This window comes from Emydura macquarii, unplaced genomic scaffold, assembly GCF_026122565.2.
Source record: "Emydura macquarii macquarii isolate MOO-44397 ecotype Brisbane River unplaced genomic scaffold, CSIRO-AGI_Emac_v2 contig_1876, whole genome shotgun sequence".
NCBI lineage: Eukaryota > Metazoa > Chordata > Testudines > Chelidae > Emydura > Emydura macquarii.
The window spans coordinates 19,111,946-19,132,412 of NW_027132013.1; the positions used below are offsets into that span (position 1 = coordinate 19,111,946).

At 45.0% G+C, this 20,467-nt stretch overlaps 1 protein-coding gene across 11 annotated transcripts in view; it reads left to right on the forward strand.

The window, feature by feature from the left end:
* Positions 1-20,467, forward strand: part of SIPA1L1 (signal induced proliferation associated 1 like 1) — a 394,920-nt gene that overhangs the window by 22,599 nt on the left and 351,854 nt on the right. For 6 of the 11 annotated variants that reach the window (XM_067557840.1, XM_067557837.1, XM_067557846.1 and 3 more), the window contains 2 exons: positions 2,320-2,471; positions 2,948-3,090. The exons of 4 other annotated variants lie outside the window; for them this stretch is intronic. The gene's annotated coding sequence lies outside the window, so the exon portion shown is untranslated. The remainder of the gene's footprint in view (positions 1-2,319; positions 2,472-2,947; positions 3,091-20,467) is intronic. One more of the 11 variants, XM_067557842.1, reaches the window with a different exon arrangement.

Genomic DNA, 20,467 nt, shown 5'->3' on the forward strand with positions numbered 1-20,467 from the left:
GCTTCTGTAGAGTCCCACTGAAGTCAGTAGAACTCCACATGGGTGCAAGGATTCATCTGTATGGCTCTAATGGCAGGATTGGGACAGCATAGTAAGAGATGTTGTCTGTACCAGAAAGAACTTACAATGTAAAGCCCTAATCATGCAAACACATGTGATTGACTTTGATCGTGTGAGTAGTCCTATAGAATGAGTGGGACAACTCATGCTTAAAGATTGGTATGTATGTGTTTGCAGGATTGGGGCCTATGCACCTGATCCAGTGTCCACTGAAGTCGATGAAAAATCTCCCATTTACTTCTCTGGGCATTGGATCATTCTCTCAGTAGATGAGACAAAGAAGAGAGTGATAAAGGTGGTGTTGACAAGTCATATTAAATTACACACATCTTCTTTGAGAGTAGGAGAGGTAGTTTCTAATTGTTTTAAACACGTACTTACATTTTTTTTGTAATGAAACTGTTATGGTGGTTACACACAGTGCTTTTGTACCGAGAATAATACCTGCTTCTAGTACACTAGTCTACCCCCTCACCTTTTTTTTTTTTTGCATATCTCCTTTACCAACTATCCTCTTCTTCCCTATTTGTTGTTTGTCTTCTGTGTGAATTATTGCCATGTAAATAGTGCTAGTATTAGTTGTAGTATTATCTACTTTAATATATCTTAACTTATATAAGGGCGTGTACTCTCTTGAAGTGTTTGAGACATGATGCTTTAAAAAGAATATATTTATAATGGATGGAGCTGTCAGGGACCATTAACTGAGCAGAGAGGCAAACATTTAGAACCAAGGACCCTGAACATAGTCAAAATTCTTGTTACAAAGCAATCTGGAAAGACTACGACACGGATCCTTAAGTTCCCTTTTTGCTTCATGCTGCGTTTTAGGGGGGGGTGATGGTTTGAATGGACATACTATCATGGAATCTGAGAGAGAAGTCTTGTTACTTGTATAAAATATTGTGCTCTGACTGTTGGGCACTGCTAAGCCTTTCCCTTCCCGGGCAATAGCGCTCCTTTGTGGGTTCCTCCTGCTACCCTGCCCTGGCTAATATCTAAATTCCAATGTCTTTGGTAAGCATTTAAACAATAAACTTAATTGCAGAAATGAAATCATAAACACAGGAGTTCTGTTGGTCAGCCAGAATCAGTGTGGCAACATAGCTAGCAGATAACTCCCTACCCAGCCAGATAATTCACCAAGAACTGATAACAGTATGCTGTGTGTGTGTGTGTGTGTGTGTGTGTGTGTGTGTGTAAAATCTATATCCATCCATCCATAAACAATTGACCAATCAATACAGAGAAACAGGTTAACAAATCAGGAACAGTTACTGGGTAAACTAGTAACTCTTGCTGCACACAGAACTGTTGCTGGGCAGAGTAAGACTAGTACTCTTCCCATGAATCATAATTAGTGTTCTGCGTTTTTGGTTTTTGGTTTGTTTCCCAATCTTCACTGATAAATTCAGTCCTTTTTTAATAAAAATAATTTGATTTTTACTGATTTATACCAATTTTTACCAATCCAGTCAATACTTTTGAGGGGTTCTTATTTTTGTTACACTAGCGGTGTACGCGATTGTGTCCTGCAGCCCTGAGACTGAAGCAGCTCTGCAGTGTAAAACACAGAACACACATGGTGGAGATTAGAAAATAAACAATATTAATATTGCGCTGTGATCGGCTCACAAGGAGACACTGCCTGCCTATTTCTCTGCATCTGTTCGTTTCAATTCAGTGTCATACTAATCAATCCTCCATAGATAAGGTAAACATGGGACGAAAACACAAATCTATGCTTGAATACCAACAAGAATATCAATGCTTAATATTTTCAAGAAAAGTAAGGATGAAAGTGAAGAGGATGCATTGCACTACAAGTAGTGCAGCATTGAGGTTAGTGCTCCCGATGACAGAATAAAGGAGCATGTTGAAAGCAAGCGACACAAGAAGCCTAAAGAAGACAGTGAGCTTCAAGATAAACAGTCAATATCAGGAGCTTTCACCAGGGCTTCAGTGAAAGAGGACAAAGCACGACTGTGTCAAGTGCTCTTTGTTTTGCTGGAAAACCACTGTTAATTGCAGAGGGGCCTATTGCTGACATTGTGCGACAATACTGTCCAGCAGCAAAAATCCTTCCTAATGCAGACAGCCTCACTCATAAGTATCTGAAAGAAAATGATGGTGCTTTAGTACCTCAACTGATGGAGTGAATTGATGGAAATGTGGTGTCTAATCTGATTTTTGACGAGTCTCTTGATGCTTTGGACTGTCTGATTCTTGGCCTTTTGTTTTCGTTTTTTGATTTCACAGTGAATAAACCCACATGTTTTGTGCCATTGTGACATTCATCCCCTCTGCTGACAGCTGTTTTGTCGACGCAGCAATAACTGATGTATTTGAGACATGCCAGCTAACTTGGGAAAATGTGGCCACAACTAACACAGATTCTGCTTCCTACATGGGTAAGTGCACGGGAGATTAAATTCAATCAGAAACGGGAGCCTCTATGTGTAATCTATCCTGCTTATCTGATTAACGTTGTGTGGTCAGCAGCTACTGCTGCAGAAGAAATAAGACATGAAATCTTGCATCATTGGATTCAGGGCTGTTTTCAAGCATGCAAACAAGTTGAACGCTTTGTTTTGCACAGTGCGAGATGGGTGCAGAGCTGACTGCTGATTACATACCCCTGTTGTGTCACATCGGTGGATGAGCTTGTACTTTGTTGCCTGTCATGTAAATAATGAGTGGACTGTGCTAATGTGTCTCCTAGATTATCCTGAGTTGTTTGGTTCTAAAACAGAAAATCTGAAGAGACTGGCCAATAACCAAAATGACTGCCAGATTCTGCTCACCAAAGTAATGTTAATTGTTGAAAACTTGGAATCACTGTGTGACACAGAAAACCCTGGATTTTTTTTCTGACTTCTGCCAACAGGTTTACCAATTCAGACGTTTAACAGATCCTGACAACCAAAATCTCAGATGAATTGAACGCAAAAGCTGCAGAAACTCAGCTGTTTCTCGAAATCTTTCTGACCCTGGAACACCAAAAAAACATTCAGAACCTTCAACACAAAGGTCAGTGAGAAATAGGAGACAGCCATGGCCTGTTATCTGAACCCCAAAGTGTTTGGTGCAAAAGTTTTTTTTCTGGAATGTCATCCATATGTTGAACCCCTTCCTAAAGGTGAATTTTGCAGTAGACTCTGACCGTTATACCAGACGTTTCAACCATTTGCCACTAAAGATGAAATTTCAAATCTGAAAGGAGAATTTACTACTAACTGAACAAACCTAACTCTGACAATGTGAAATTGGATGTGCTGGCTTTTGGAATAATCAAGACCCACTTTCCAACTTCAGCAAAGTGGCACGGGTGAGCTTTGAGTGTACCCCATGGATCTGTTGCAGAGCGCTTATTTTCAAAGTTGCACTACCTCCAAGACCGCAAGAGGCTCAACATGAGTGAGGATACTTTGAAGAAAATTACACAAGAATATGCAAACCAGGATTTCTGGAAAAATTACTAGCTTACAAAGAAACAAATACCTATGTACATTTTAAAAAAAGGTTCAATTATATTGTAGTAAACGTGTATACTAAAGGTTTTTTTTTTTTTTTCTCCCGATTTTTTTTTTTTTTTAATTATTTTTTTAAACTTGATTTCATCCTGGTTATAATGTTTGGAAAATAAATACTGAAAAATTCCCACAATTTTGTTTTACAAATAAAAACCAAAAACACGGAACATAAATTATAACCACAATAGGACTTTGCGACCTGCATTCCTCAGGCCAGAAGTCCCTTCTGCACATGTGCACATCCACAAAGATCACACAGTGGACACCCTGACTGACAGCTCCTTGGCTGCCCTCACTCTACTGTCCCTATGCTGTTAGCACAGCCTACACTGATATCTATCACCAGCTTGAAAGAGGCAGAAATAACTTTATTTGATGTAACTGCTATTGACTTGGATAAGGGTGTGACATTACCCTCTGCAGTCTGGATTGGTGTATAGCTGTGTCACCCCAATCCCTTACTCTTGGAGCCCATCTTGCACTTGCTCTGCTGTGTAAACCCCCACTCCTGGGTCAGCCCATGCACAGCCTTCTGCAAGCAAGTGGCCCTCAACTCAGTGAGTGCTTCTGGCCAGCCACTCATGGGCTTATGCAATAAAATGACTCCAGCAAACACTCCCAGTCCCAGGTGCAGCCCTAGGAACTTCTGTCTTGCAATGTTCAGTGTTGCCCACTGAACAATGCAAACTCATGATCAGTTATCAAATAAATTGATATGCACCAGCTGTGTCACTGTAAATGAAGTCTCTAACACACACTAAACCACATGCGCCGCTTTAGATAAAACATACACATTTATTAAATACAGAAAGATTTTTAAGTAATTATAAGTCAGAGGAAAGCAGGTCAGATTTGATCAAAAGTAAATAAAAGGCAAATCACATTCTAAACTAAGCTTAATACTTTCAGCAACCTTACAGTCTTAGATGATTCTCTACCACAGGCTGGTTGGTTGGCCTCCAACTAGGTCCTCTCTCTCTCTGGTCAATGCTTCACTTGCTTGATGATGTTTGTAGGTGGAGTGGAAGAGAGAGAGCAAGATTGCAAAATATCTCCTCTTTAACATGTTCCTTCGCCCCCCTCTAGGGCCTCTCACCCCTCTTTCAGGGTCAGGTGACAGACAATGTCCTGTTTGGCTTCCTCCACTTGAGTAATGAGTATTCCCTTATTAATGCTTAGGCTAGTCCATTGTTCCTGAAAGAGCTGGTTTGTTTATGCATGCCTTAGTGGGGTGTGAACTGCCTCTTTGCACTGGGTGAGTTTTTTTGCCTGGATCTGTCTCAAGTCATGAGACATGTTTGGGAATATTACATATGACATGGGAACAAACCTATCACTATAACAATAAGGTTCAATATGCCATGAGCATTCCAAACACATCTTACATGACATACTTTGCATGAAACAATGCACAATTACACCAGAAGGGTAACATGAATGATACACAATCACACCATAAGGATGCACATGGGGGGTGCAGTGTGTCACAAAGGACAATGGGGGCCACAGAGTCCCTAAAATGGTGAGTGAGAATGGGGGACACGCCTTCCACTGGCAACCCCACCAGTCAAATGCAAGCAGCTGACAAGCTGGAGAGTTCCAAAATAGGTAGCCCTTTGATTCCTAGATCCTTATCCGACTCTCTTCAAGCTTATATCTTGGCCCCACTGAAGGACACAACTTATGTGGATTTCAGTGGGGAAAGGATTTGTTTCCATACCCCACACATCCTTACCTTCTTCTTGCTGGTATTTTCTTTTCTCCCTATGAGATAAACCACTTGTCTTTCTCCAGTCACACTGGGGAAACCTGGAACAGGTGAGAGAGGAATAGTTGTCCAAGGGAAGCTGATGACCTCTGAAGCTGAGGAGGCAAACCTGACATGGAGTTGCTGCCTTCTCGGGGCTGAGTTATTGTCCCTCTGTTTTGTTTCTTGTTTTTCTCCTTTGAGGGTTTGATTGGCTCTCTGGCAAGCTGTCTTGCTCCGGATTGGGTTCCTCTTAGCGTGTCACGGTAAACTACTTGCTATTTTCCTTTCTATCAGGACTATAATGAGGAAGCCAGGGGATATCCTTGCTTTAGTCCCAAAGGTGGAAAACTGTGAAGCTGTTTCCACAGGTCTTGAAGGACTAAATATGTCCAGTGTGTGCAAAGAACTATATAATAATTAATGAAAAACTAACCTAGAACTACTGATGACTATTATTTTTATTTACCACTTCTTATGGTGGCATCCATGATGATATATTGGGTGCTTTCTGGACATTCAGGAATTGACATTCCTATCCTGTCAGGGAACACTGTCTAAAGGCAGAAAGGTAGATGGATATAAGTGGAAAGGGAGCAACAAATAGGTGGGTTTTTTTGTTTACACAAGTCAACTAGTTCCATTGTAAGAATTTGCCATTCAGGTAACAGTATATCACTTATGTGATGTAAAGGGATAACATAGTTCATGAAGAAAGAAAATGTCCAGAAAGGATTGTTCTACAAGTACTGTTGCATTTGTCTTCTCCAGTGGGCTCTCGTAGTTGGGTAATGATTGCATTATCTAGTTGCACTGACAAATAAGTACCGTCTTATGGAACCTGTCCAAACTAATTATGAATAAATATGTTTTGAGTTTAAAAATCAAAACCCAACAAACTGTATTGAGCAAAACCTTGTTGTGGTTTGAGTAAAAAACCCATTGAAATTGATAGTCACCTATCAGTTAATTATAACTAAGCATAAGCCCTTCACATTAGACAAAAGAAATGTGTGAATCCATCCAGGAGTATTTTGGCTGAGTATTGATTTTGGTAGGGGTGTGTGTGTTTGTGTGTGGGAAGGCAGAAGAGACCAAAAACTGAAAGAGAGGCAGAGGCAAAAAGTAAGAAAGCCAAGCAGTAACCTCAAAATACAGTGAAACCTTGCAAAAAGGATAGAGCTTTGGGGTCTTTAGGCTAAAGAGGCTTGGTGCTGTAAACTAAAACTGTTCCTTTTGTTCTTAGTTCCTCTTTCATTTGTGCTGCTTTCCTTGTAAATAAATAAAAGATTGCATCGAAGAAAATACCAGGCTCCATGAATTTCTACCTAGAACTGGAACATCCCCAGGGTTCTGACCTTTGACTACTGCTAAGATCAAAAAGGGGCAACAGTATATCATTTAGCCTTGTCATCAGTCTTGAGAGCTTAAGTGTTCGTAGAGGTATTGAGGTTTTGTTATTACAAGTATAATTTTATAGTTTGAGTTCTTTTTCATTTGGGTAGTCTGGTGTGAGAGTCAGGGCAAATTTTTGCTCCATGGATTGTTTTTTATGGAGGATTTCTATGCATATAAGAATAATAACTGGAGAAGAATAAACCAAAGGACTAGCATTTAAAGGATGACAGTGATGTAATGTGTCAGTTTGTGTGATAGCAAGCCCATATATAAGTAACCACAGGGCTATTTGTCAGATACTGGGATGTGGGTGGTTGTGCCTAGTGGTTAGAGAAGGAGTCAGGTCTTTTGGTTAGAGCTGGGTTACCTGGAGTAAGGCAAGGCTGTGGCCAAGGAAGGGCAATGCAGCTATAGGCAAATGCTTTGAACAGCCACTGAACTGCAGCCACTGCTGGGGTTAAGAGCTGGTCTGCTGACTCTTCCCATCAATCAGATGGTGTATCCTGTCAGGCGACCTACTATAGGCCAGCTGTGCTTGTTATGTTGCCCAGAGGCTGGCTCTGCTGCAGACCTTGGTTTCTGATGATTAAGCCAATATGTTTTTAATTCAGTGTTAATACTTATGGCGATGCTTAAAGTTTTATTTACACTACCAGTTCGGACCTCTATTTTCAAGCTTTGTTTTGGCTGCTGAAGTTTTTTCCTCATTGACATTTGGAATACAACAGTAGTCATGTTTGCCCATGTCATTGGGCTATTTCCTCTTCATTGCCCTCCTTTAGCCTTGCACTTCTTCTCTTTACCTGTGAACTGCTTTACATACTTGATTGCAAGGAAAGTAGTTGTGATTTTCTTTGTGGCTTTTCTACAGAAAATTCAGATTAACACTGTCATGTTGACCAATATGGTGTTTGTATTTGTTTGTAGCATTTCCTGAAAGTGGGAACATGAGTACACAACAGCTAAAGCCTTGTTTGTGTGAGAGAAATTTGGCATGCTAACCACGGGATGGGCCCCTAAGCATGCTTACAATACACCAAGTGTTCACGCAAAAATTGCTTCCAACAGAGTGTACAGACAATTGAACCACTGTGTGGCTTGCACTTGCTCTGAGCCAGATAGGTACAGGACCAGATATTGTTGTATATGTTAATCCATTTATTTGGAAAAATGGATGAAAGATGAGATAGAGAAAAACTTGCAAGTGATGAACACTTACTATAATCAAGACTAGAGAAGACTGGAACTTCAGAGGGTCCTAACAAAGCTAGGGGATTGGGCATGAAAAAGACAGAGGACATTGAGTATTAACATATGTAAGATAATAAACTGCTCTTACATGTTACTGGGTTCTAAATGAACTCGAACCACTCAGGAAAATAATCTTTGTGTTCTTCTAAACAGTTCAGTGAAAACCTATGCCAAATGCTCAGCAGTGGTTGTAAAAATCACACTGTTGAGATGCATAAGGGGCTGAAAGGAAAATACTGAAAATATTATAAAAACCATTATATAAATCAGCGGTATGCCCTTATCTGGAATACTATGTTAAATTCTAGTGTCACCCTGTTTCAAAAGGGAGTTCTGAGATGGTTGACAAGGAATTATTGGCATGGAAAAAACTTCCATATGATGAGAAATTGAAAAGATTGAGAGGTTTAGAGAAGAAATGAATTAGAGGGGATTGAAATATGCAAAGTAACTAATGGCACAGCAAGGTGAATTGTGTCCTGTTTGGCTTTCCTTATAATAGAAGAACAAAGAGACCTTCAAGGAAATCAAAAGGCAGCAACTTTGAAACAAATTAGTTTTTGTTTTTATTTTTATTTTTTACACAATGCATTATTAGCCTGTGGAGGACACTGATAAAAGATATCATTAAGTTCCAGAGCTGTTTAGGATTTAAAAAAAGACTAGATTTAAAAAAAAATTTATGGACAAAAAACATCTAGTCATATTAGATAAGAAGAAGAATGGGATATAATTTAAAGGATGGTTTAAAAAGGAACTTCCTTTATGGGTTAATTATTCCATGACTGTCCTTTTCATTTCCTACACCTACTGATCTCAGTCAGGACAGTGGCCTAGACTAGAGGAACCTTTTGGTCTGCTTTTGCATTGCAATTCCTATGTTCCTTAGCACTGCGTTATCCAGTGCTGCGAGAGTCTCAACTGGTGCATTGTCAGTGCAGAGAGGAGGCACTGGTGTTTGCAACTGCTCTTGTGCTGTTAGTTGTCTTGCTGCTGTCTTGCACTGGTTCTTTTGTTTTTTGGGCAGCTTCTTTGGTTGATTTTTTTTTTTTTTTTTTTTTTTTTTTTTTTTTGGTATTGCACTGATCTGGAGTAAAGTTTTCTATTTGCAGAAGTATCCTAGTCTATAACTGGGTGTCCAAACATTTTGCTCTGGAAAAAATTGGAAAAGGTAAAAGAGGCCAACAATTACTCTGGGACAGACAGGAAAACCTGCTTTTATGATGAACTTGATTGCATTCTTGGCATTTGGGGATATACAGAACCTGAGTTAATTCCGGAGAGCATTAATGTGCCAGGCAACATACTGTTGAGCGATCAGAAGGACATCACCACCAGTGAGGTCCTTGTTGAGAATTGGAGTGCTGAGCAGGATATTTTAGAGACTGTACCAGTATTCGAAGACCTTTTTTCTGAATCAGAATATTTGGAGATTGCAGTGAGACAACAGCCAAGCAAGTTTTGGAGGATGACAACTCCAGAGATGAAGGAATCTCTGTTCAAGGTGCATTGCTGTTTGTTTATTTTTAATTACTTTAAGCTTTGTTTGCATATTTGGGTGCTACCCAGAAAATTAGTTCAGTATGAACTTTGCCACTGTTGTGAGATAGGTGGATGCATTCTCAATGAAGGTGAAAATTCCCTCTACTCCATTGCTGGAGCAGATGTGTCAGCTCCTTCCCTAACTCAAACTAATAGCATAATTACCCAGAATGCAGTGCTCAGTGGTTGGCTGAGCCATGATGTCACTAGACTGAAAATGGCAGACAAGTGCAGATAAATTTAAAAAGTTACTAAACCACAGAAATATTTAAAATGGCAAAGTAGGATTATGAACACTATGGCCCTAGCATGTGCAATATAAATTTGTACCAGTTGGCCTGTTTCCCTCTGCTGGGCAGCCTGACTGGGTCACTTACCTGACTGCAGTTACATTTCATTATCCATGAAACAAAGGCGTAAGTATTAGAATTCAGCTTGCTTTAAAGCAACTTCAGGCAAAGGCACTGGAACCTTTGCTTTGTTCAGCCCCCAATGTGTCAAATCAGCAAATTCAAGGAAGCAGTCTTAAGAGTGGCAACAGATTGTTTTAGTTCTTATACCCCTCTTCCCCACTTGTCCTTGTATGTGTGTGTGTGGATGTCGGGGGTAGTCATGAAAAATCGCTATAAAATCACTTCTCTAGCTTGGTGATTATATTATGGGGTTGTGCTAATTTCATAGAATCATAGAGTTGGAAGGGACCCTCAGGAGGTCATCTAGTCCAACCGCCTGCTCAAAGCAGGACTAACTTTTCCTCACACCATTGTGGAAACTCGTTATCTCTCTCCAGCTCCAAGTGACTCTAGAGCAAATTTCTCTTCACCTGCTCAGTTTGGGCTTTCCTTTCCTTTAGCAGGAGTCCTCAGTAGCAAGAGGTTTTTTAGCCTGGTTTTAGTTACCCAGTATTAGTCCCTCTGCATTGCAGTATACAGACTCCCCCACCTCTCCCCAATCCATATGTGCACACACCTTCCAACACCCCCATTTCCTGAAGAAACAAAAATAAATTAGTGAAATCATGAGGGTTTGTTTTTTACAATCTTAAATCCCAGAACAAAGTGCCTTGGGGATGAAAACAAAAAAAACTGAAAACGTTACTTTTATCACATTCCCTGGAATTTTGATGGTGGCCAGTGTAATTAATACACCTGTTAACCATCTTAATTTTCATTTCAGCATTACCACATTTCAGTGCCCCCACTTTGGAAATGCTAGCCCCATAGAGATCAGACGATTGACCAAGGATCCAGCAACAGCAGCAAAATGTTTGACTGATCTCTATGCCAAAAAGTGATATAGAGGTCAAGAATCAGAAGACTGCGGATGACAAAATATACTGTGTTTGAGTGCCAAGATAAATTTGAAGATGACAGAGGAAAAAAAGGAACACATCTGTCATGACAGGGAAATGAGGCTGCTGGCATAAGAGATCCAGTGGGAGCTCTTAAGAATGCCTGTAAAACGAAAGACAAATTGCATTGTGGCCCATCTGTTTACATGCCTAGTGCATGCAGCACCATCCTTGGGTCACACTGGTTGTCTGTCCAGCGCTGCATCATCTGCAGAAAGGCCCATGGCTGACACTCCGAAACATGCCTCTCTTGCTTTCACAATTGTTGTGCAGAATACAACAGACAGATAGCCACATTGAAGATTGTTCTGTCATTGCTTTTGGAAGTAGACAAACATACTCCATCACCATCCTGCACCTGATGTCTGTATTTGAACTGCCGTCTCTTAGGGTTTGTATAGTCGATGCTGCGTAACTCAGGGGAGCAGTGAGTATGCAGTCTCTGGGAATTGCATTGTGGAGAGTGACTCTTATAGTCAGAGGGATGCTTGTAGTTAGGTCTTTTAACATTTTGTTATAATCCCTTATTTCCAGTTGCTTATGACTTTTGCTAAACTTGACCCATTTGCCACAAAAGTTTCTATGGCTACACTCTGCCTAGGGCTGAATTATTCTGGAAAGTTTTAATAAACACAGTTCAGTTGTTTGAGAAGGAGACGGGGGGGGGGGGGGGGGTGTTACATAATTTTGCCAGTGTTAATTATTTTTGCCCAGCAGTTTCTTTGAAGAGATCTAGTATATCCAGAGTTTGGAGGAGGAGCTTGAAATTTGGAAAGAAGGAAATATTGCGGTCAGTGATATGCCTTCTACTGTCCTCCCAAAAATCCACCCAGATTTGGCCAAGTTATAGCCTTCTGAAAATTATTTGCAGATACTCAGTATAGCTCACTAGATGCTTGCTGCCAAAACCTCAGATTCCATCTGCACTAATCATACTTCAGCCCTACAGAGCTCTCTTTGTCATTTGTATTGAATGTGCTGTCAGGCACAGAACTAACATTCCGGAGAGGGAGATGATAGAGCAGCAGCAGTAGCAGCAGCTGCCATACTCCCTCTCCTTGGCCTAGAGGTAAGTGTGCTGGGCTCAGTTCCTCCACTGGCTGGTGTTAATTCTGTGACCACCTGAGACCTTATTACTGAGCAAGGCCCCAACTTAGCATGCAGGTGAGCATCATTTCCTTAATTTTAAAGTTGGGGAGATAAGAGGTTGGACAAGGTCACTTCTGGCAGAGTTGGTAATATAAATCAAGGGCCAGATGCTGTGCTTTTCAGATGGCTTTAACCCACCTGTGCATTTTCAAGATTCTGAGCTGCTTCACTGTCTGATATGGTTCTTGGAATAAATTAAAGCAGCCTTGGCGTCTGTGTGTACATGATTGCATACTATTTGTCATACAGGACCATGGCTTTATACAGTATACAGGCTGGACCATGAACAGGGCAGAGGATAACAAGAGAGGCTGTTCTCCTATGTTGAATGTTCTGGACTGGGACCCTGAAGACAGTTGGATTTTATTCCTGATTGCCACAGCCTGGAAATTCCCTAAAAAGTCTGGTGTGGGCATAGCCTAGGTGTCTGGAAAGTAATAAAGTGTCTTTTGCCTTTAAGCAAGAAAGTAATTTGCAAAGGGATCAGAATAGTGGAGGAGAGTCAGTTATTTACCCTCAGAGGTGTGGAGTGGTTCTGTTAGTTTGAGGGATGCAATCGTTTTCTCTTTAATTTTACCATGAAAGATGTGACATTACGTTTTATGTAAAGATCTTTTATGTTCCTTGCTAGGTGTAATTCATTTTGTGACTAGGCCTTTCTGATTTTGTCTCTACAAGCTTGCCCTATTCTTTTGAACTCCTCCTTAGCAATTTGTCCGTTCCCTTTGTCTGTAGGATTCCTTTTTGATTTCAGTCATTAAAGAGCTCCTGATGCAGCCATATTGGCCTCTTACCATTCTTCCTATCTTTCCTTTTCATCAGGATAGTTTGCAGTTGTGCCTTTTAATAGTGTCTCCTTGAGAAACTTCTAGCTTTCCTGAACTGTTTTATACCTTAGATCAGTGGCACTAAACCTTTCCAGACTACTGTACCCCTTTCTGGAGTCGGATTTATCTTATGTACCCAAGTTTCACCTCAGTTAAAAACTACTTGCTTACAAAATCAGACATAAAAATATAAAAGGTGTCAGCATACTGTTAGTGAAAAATTGCTTACTTTCTTATTTTTACCATATAATTATAAAATACATGAATTGGAATATAAATATTTTACTTACATTTCAGTGTATAGAATATTGAGCAGTATAAACAAGTAATAGTCTGTAGGAGATTTTAGTTTGTACTGACTTCACTAGTGCTTTTTATGTAGCCTGTTGTAAAAGTAGGCAGATATCTAGATGAGTTGATGTACTGCCGGAAGATCTCTGCGTACCCCCAGGGGTGCACATACCCTTGGTTGAGAACCACTGCCTTAGATTTTCTTCCAGTAGTACCTTACCTACCAGTTCTAGTCTGCTTTTTTGAAGTCCACTGTCTTTATTCTGCTGCTCTTACTCTTTCCTTTCCTTAGAATCACAAAATATATCATTTCATGCTCACTTTCACCAAAATTGCCTTCCACCTTCAGATTTACTACCAGTGGGTCAGAATCAAGTCTCAAATGGCTGTTCCTCTGCTTACTTTCTCTACTTTCTGAAACAAAAAGTTGTCCCCAATACATTACAAGAACGTACTAGAAATTTTTTGTTTTCACATATTACTTTTCCAACAGATAGCTGGATAGTTAAAGTCCCCCATTATCACCAGTTCTTGTGATCTGGATATTTCTGTTTGTTGCAGAAATACCTCATCCATCTCCTCTTCCTGATTTGGTGATCTATAGTAGACCCCTTCCATGATGTCACTCCTATTTTTAACGCCTGTTATCTTATCCAGAGACTTTTATCTAGAGTGTCTCATCTCCTTCTCAAGAGAGAGAGAGAGAGCTTTATTATCATTGCTTTGGTAATGCATCACTCTGATTTCTCTTCAATAGTAGTTCTCTAGTGCATTAGTATTGCAGGGGTGAAATACAGTAGACAAAAGAACTAAGTTTGATTTGTATGCACCTTCCTCATCTTTTGCTAAACAATGTTTAAAACAATTTGTAAAAGCTTGGTTTTTCTTCGAGTGCTTGCTCATGTCCATTTCACTATAGGTGCGTGCACGCCTCTGTACATGGTTACCCAGAACTTTTTTCCCCTTAGCAGATCCCATAGGGCCAGCTCCGGCGCCCTCTGGAGCCCCGCTCACATGCCGCGGTATATGAAGCGCTGTCAGCCCTACGCCCCCTCAGTTCCTCCTTTCCGCCCGTGACGGTTGCTGGAACTAGCCTTGCTCGCAGCAAGTACTATTCCCCTTGTTTGGACTTGTTTGATATTCTAAGTTAGTTTTAGTTAGTTAAGTAGCTGTTAAGTGTAATTAGATAAGGCAAGTCCCTGCGGGGACTTAGAGTGGCCGGGCTGTGCCCCGGTCACCGCGCTTCAAGCTGTGTGCCTCCTGTGGGAAGGTCTTCCCACTCAGCGACCCCCACGACCGCTGCCTTAAGTGCTTGGGGGAAGCCCACAGGAAAGAAAAATGTAAGATGTGCAGGGCTTTTAAACCAAGGACTCAGAAGGACTGAGAGATCTAGTTGAAAGCCCTATTGATGGAAGCAGTGCTCCACCGGCGTCCAAGCTGGCCCGCTCCACCTCTGCACCGAGTGTGACCTCGGTGCAGAGCGCACCGCCGGCAACGGTCTTGACTCGGCTCCGCACAACATTGCCGGCACCAAAAAGCAACGTGCGGAGCGCGGACGCTCCCCTGCGCTGTGGGTATGGGCAGGGTCGAGTACAGAGGTGCACCGGACCCAGCCCGTCGAGTCTTTTTCTGTGCCTGCATCCCGGTCAGGGAGCCTCCCCCGACTCCTGGGAGTGGGGGAGTGCCCCTGCTGACACCGTTGACACTGGAGGCTTTTCAGGTGGCAAGAGCCTTGTTGGCTTTGCCCACGCCACTTCCGCCCCCCCCCCCCCTGCTGAGGGAGAAGGGGCTGGTGTCACGGGGGAAACCCGCGTTGGGTCCCCCTGAATGGCGGCGGAGATCCCTGGTACAAGGAGGAAGATCTCCCGCCAGACTGTCTCCGAGGGTAGTGCAGAGCTGCTCCCCCAGCAGTCGCTTCAGGTCGACATTTTGAGCCGACCTGCTCCGGCGCAGGACATGGAGTCTCCCTCTGGGTGCTGACGTTGATCTCCGGCACTGGAGGTAGCGCATGCCAGGAGGCGGCACCGATTGAGGTCTGCCAGGTGGCGCTCTGACAGCTCCCATTCCAGATCCCCAGCATCGAGGAGTTCGCCCGTACCTAGACGGCGCAGAACCTGGTAGCCATTGGAGGACCTGGCACCACGCAGTCCATGACGTGGGACCCGGTTGCCTGAGTCCAGCTCGGCACCGAGGAGTTTGGAGTGGTGCCGATCTTGGTCACCGAAGGTGTCTGCAGTGCCGCAAGGCAAGCGGTAGCGGAAATCATCGGTACTGAGACAACGCTCCAGTGCCTCTAGCTCTTCAGAGCGCACCTCCGTTCGTTGGCACCGCTTGCGGTGATGTAGGCAGTCCTCATTGTTCTCCAGGTTCAAGGCATCTAGAGGGCGGTCCCTGGCATGGAAGGGTGCCTGGGACTGAGGACATACATGGCACTGCTGGTCCAGTGACTCGGGGTCTCCCGGGGGGACAGTCGTCGGAAGAGCTGACACCCCCACAAAGCGTCACAGCCTGTGACACAGTCAGGTCCGGGTTGGCCCCAGGGACAATGGTTACAACAATAGCCTTATTGGGCTCCATGGGGTATACTGATGGGGTTGGGGCCCCAATCCATTATGTCATCGGGCGTGCTGTCCGTGCCTCTGACACGGGAGAAGGCCCACAGACACCACTCCTCGGACAAGGAGTCAGACCCCATGGAGGGACCCTTAGTGGGTGCAACCCTTCACCAGGAGGGGGCGCACCTGCAAGATGCGCCTCAGCAGTCCTCTTCCTCCTCACCGGATGAGGCAGTCTCCCGGGATTACTCGGCGCCACTGGAGGATTTCAGGGCGCACCAGGAGCTGCTGAAGAGGGTGACCTCCAACTTGGGGCTGGAGGTGAAGGAGTTAGAAGAGGCCGAAGATAGCCACTGCCAATACAATAAAGAGGCTGCTGCCCCATCAACAGTGGCCCTCCTATTCCACGAAAGGGTCCTTAAGATCGTAAAGGCCCTGTGGCAAACCCCTTCCTCAGTTACCCCTCTGTCAAAGGTGGCTGAGAAAAAATATTATGTCTCGGCCGAAGGGTTTGAGTACTTGTTCACTCACCCCTCCCCGGGAACCCTGGTGATAGATGCGGCTAACCAGCGAGACAGGCAAGGTCATCCAGGGTACATTCCCAAGAACAAAGACAATAAAAAAACTGGACTGTTTGGGATAAACTGTTTGTTTGGACTGTTTGTTCCACGGCAAGCCTGCAGTTCAGGATTGCCAACCATGAGGCCCTCCTAGGGAGATATTTCAATCTATTTCAATCGCTGAGGCCCTGCCCCAGGACTAGGCTGCAGACTTGAGCACCATCGTGGAGGAAGGAACCACGATAGCTAGGGCAGCGCTCCAGATGTCCTGTGACGCCGCTGATTCGGAGGGCAGGGCCATAGCCTTTCCATCTGTATGAGAAGGTGCTCGTGGCTACAGTCCTCGGGCCTGTCCCAGGAGGTGCAGCAATCTATACAGGACTTCCCCTTTGATGGGTCGGCCCTATTCTCCGACCAGAACAATGCGAAGTTGCATGGTCTGAAGGACTCCAGGGCTATGCTTTGCTCCCTGGGCCTGTACACGCCCTACTTTCCAGGCGTCAGTCATGACCCCAGGTGCAGCAGCAGCCACTAAGGCCTCCGCCCAGGCCTTTTCAATCCTATAGAAATAGGGATAGGAATAAGGGGTTTAAAAGGAGAAATCAGCCCTCCAACTTGTCCTCAGCTCCCCAGCAGGGCCCCCCCAGGAGGTCGGGCAACCAGAGGAGGAGACAACTTTGATGGTGCGCCTGAAGGTGGCACCCTGACTACTCTCCTGGATCCACCCCGCCCCTTCCTAAACAGGTTAAGACCCTTCTATCCCGAATGGGCAAAGATCACTTTGGAGCGTTGGGTCCTTGGGATAATCTCAAGGGGCTATGCCCTACAGTTTACATCTACTCCCTCCCCCAACAACCCTCCTCCTACGTCTCTCTTCAGGGCCCCCTCTCATGAGCAACTCCTCTTGCAGGAGGTAGACACCCTCTTCAACATAGGAGCGGTGGAAAGGGTCCCTCAAGGCAGAAGGGGGAAGGGGTTCTATTCGAGGTACTGCCTCATCCCCAAAGCGAAGGGCGGTCTGAGACCCATATTAGACCCGGGTCGTCTAAACAAATGTCAAATGACTCAGGTTTCACATGGTCTCCCTAGCCTCCATAATCCCTTCCCTGGATCCAGGAGACTGGTATGCTGCCCTCAACCTCAAGGACACATACTTTCATGTGTCTGTCCTCCCCAGCCACAGACGTTTTCTCCGTTTCATGGTGGCTGGCTCCCACTACCAGTTTACAGCCCTACCCTTTGGCCTGTCTTCAGCTCCAAGGATGTTCACCAAGTGCATGGCGGTAGTGGCTGCCTACCTGAGATGAAAGGGTGTGCAAATTTTTCCTTACCTAGACGATTGGCTGATCAGGGGCAGGTCCAGATCCCAAGTGCAGGAGAGCATGACCCTCACTTGCTCCATGTGCAGCAGGCTGGGACTGCTCATAAATGTGCAGAAATCCATGCTAACCCCAGTGCAACGCATAGAATTAATTGGGGCCACCCTGGACACTTCCCAGTCCAGAGTCTTCCTGCCTCAGCCATATTTCGAGGCAATGGTCTCTATCATCTCCCATCTGCACTGATGCCCGACGAAAACAGCCAGGCACTGCCTACAGCTGTTAGGCCACGTGGTGGCCTGCACATATGTAGTGAGACTAGCTTGCCAGAGGCTCAGACCACTTCAGGCATGGTTGGCCTTGGTATATAGGCCGAGCAAACACCTATTGGACTGGGTGCTCACAGTTTCCCCTTTCTGTCTTAGTCTCCCTGAACTGGTGGCGGACTCCCAGAGCAGTGATGACCAGTGTCCCATTCAGGGAACTGGTCCCATTGGTCACCCTAATCTTCGAGGCCTCGGATGAGGAATGGGGAGCCCACATCAGCACCAACCTAGGCACTCAGGGGTTCTGGTCGGGGGAGGAGAGGCGCCTGCACATCAATGTGAAGGAGCTCAGGGCCATTTGCCTAGCGTGCAAAGTGTTCCTCCAATTCCTGACAGGCAGAGTGGTGCAGGTGCTGACAGACAACACCGCAGCCGTATTTTACATAAACAGGCAGCGGGGAACGCGCTCTTCAGCCCTCTGCGCAGAAGCTATCCTTCTGTGGAACTTTGCCGTGAGGCACGATTTCCACTTGACTGCCTTTTACAGTGAGGAATGACTAGGCGGATCGCCTCAGCAGGTTGTTTCTACCCTGCCACACCTGGTTGCTGCATCCTAAGGTGGTGGCTATGATCTTCCAGATGTGTGGCGTTCCCCAACGGGACTATTTGTGTCGGCCTGGAACACGAAGTGTCCGAGGTTCTGCTTGCTCCGGGTTCATAAGACTGGGTTGATTTGACGCGTTCCTCATGGACTGGACGGGGGCCCTCATGTATGCGTTCCCGCCCATTCCACTCCTACCCAAGTTCCTGCTGAAAATAAAGATGAACAGGGCGAACTTCTTACTCATCGCTCTGGCTTGGCCGAGACAGCACTGGTTCAGCATACTGCTGGACCTTTCGATCGCCCCAACCCTGGAGCTCCCGAGGCGGCACGACCTTCTATCCCAGGACCACGGTCAACTGTTGCACCTGGGCCTGGACTCCCTGCACCTCACGGCTTGTAGGCTCTGTGGCTGACGGAGGGAGAGAGAGCCTGCTCGGTGCAGGTCCAACAAGTCCTGCTTAGCAGCTGGAAACCTTCTACACAGGTCATGTATTGGGCTAAGTGGAAATAGTTTACCTCTTGGGTGGAGTTCTGGGGTATTCTGCCAAGCCTCTCGCCTCTGCAGGCGATCCTGGGGTACCTGCTCCAGCTAAAGCTCCATGGTCTGGCGCTGGCCTCACTGAAGGTTCACCTGGTGGCCATTTCAGCCTTCCATCAGATGCCAGAGGGGAGATCCCTGTTCTCCCATCCTGTGTTGGTCAGGTTCCTCAAGGGGGTGGAGAGGCTGTATCTGCAGATCCGTGACCCGGTGCCTCCCTGGGATCTCAACCTGGTTCTCTCGAGACTCACGAGGGCCTCCCTTTGAACCTATGGCTTCATACCCTCTGCTCATGCTTTCATAGAAGGTAGCTAGGAGGGTCTCTGAGATTAGGGCCTTGACCTCAGAGCCCCCTTATACAGTATTCTATAAAGATAAGGTGCAGGTGAGGCCGCATCCAGCCTTCCTGCCCAAGGTGGTTTCTCAATTTCATTGTAATCAAGATATTTTTCTCCCCGTGTTTTTCCCCAAACCGCACGGTTTGGAGGAGGAGGGGAAATGGCATTTGCTGGACGTGAGATGATCCCTGGCCTTCTACATTGAGTGTAAAAAGCTGTTCCGGAAATCGACGCTGATCTTCGTTGCAGTGGCTGACCGGATGAAAGGCTCACCTGTCTCCACCCAGTGCATCTCCTTGTGGATTACATCATGCATCAAGTTCTGCTATGAGCAGGCGAAGGTGCCGCTTCTGGGAACCATCACAGCACACTCAACCAGAGTTCAAACCTCGTCTACAGCCTAACTGGAGAGAGTGCCCCTGCAGGACATCTGCAAAACCGCCACCTGGTTGTCGGTGCATACCTTCACGTCCCACTACGCCATCGTCCAGCAGGTGAGAGAGGACGTGGGATTCAGCAGAGCCGTGCTGAGGACAGCTCATCGGTAACTGCAACCCACCTCCAAAGGTATTGCTTGTTAGTCACCTATAGTGGAATGGACATGAGCAATCACTTGAAGAAAACAAGGTTACTTACCAGTAACTGATGTTCTTCGAGATGTGTTGCTCATGTCCATTCCACAACACAGCCCCTGTTCCTGCTGCTGGAGTTGGCAGAAAGAAGGGACTGAGGGGGCGTGAGGCCCGACAGCGCCTCATATACCACGGCATGTGCACGGGACTCCAGGGGGCTCCGGAGCCGGCCCTATGGGATCTGCTATGGAGAAAAAAGTTCTGGGTAACCGTACACGGAGGCGTACACACACCTATAGTGGAATGGACATGAGCAACACATCTCGAAGAACGTCAGTTACTGGTAAGTAACCTTGTTTTTCATTCTTGAGTATGTGAATTTCTGCTAGGAAGCAATTACTTCTTAGACCAAGCAATAATTGACTGGCTTGGTTGGCTCACCCCTGGGAGGAGGAGAGAAATTAACAGACCACAAGTGGTGAGTCAGTGTCAAATTATAGGCCTGCAATAGCATAGCTTCATTGATTAAGATCTGTTATTAAGATGATTTTACCACAGGAATGGTT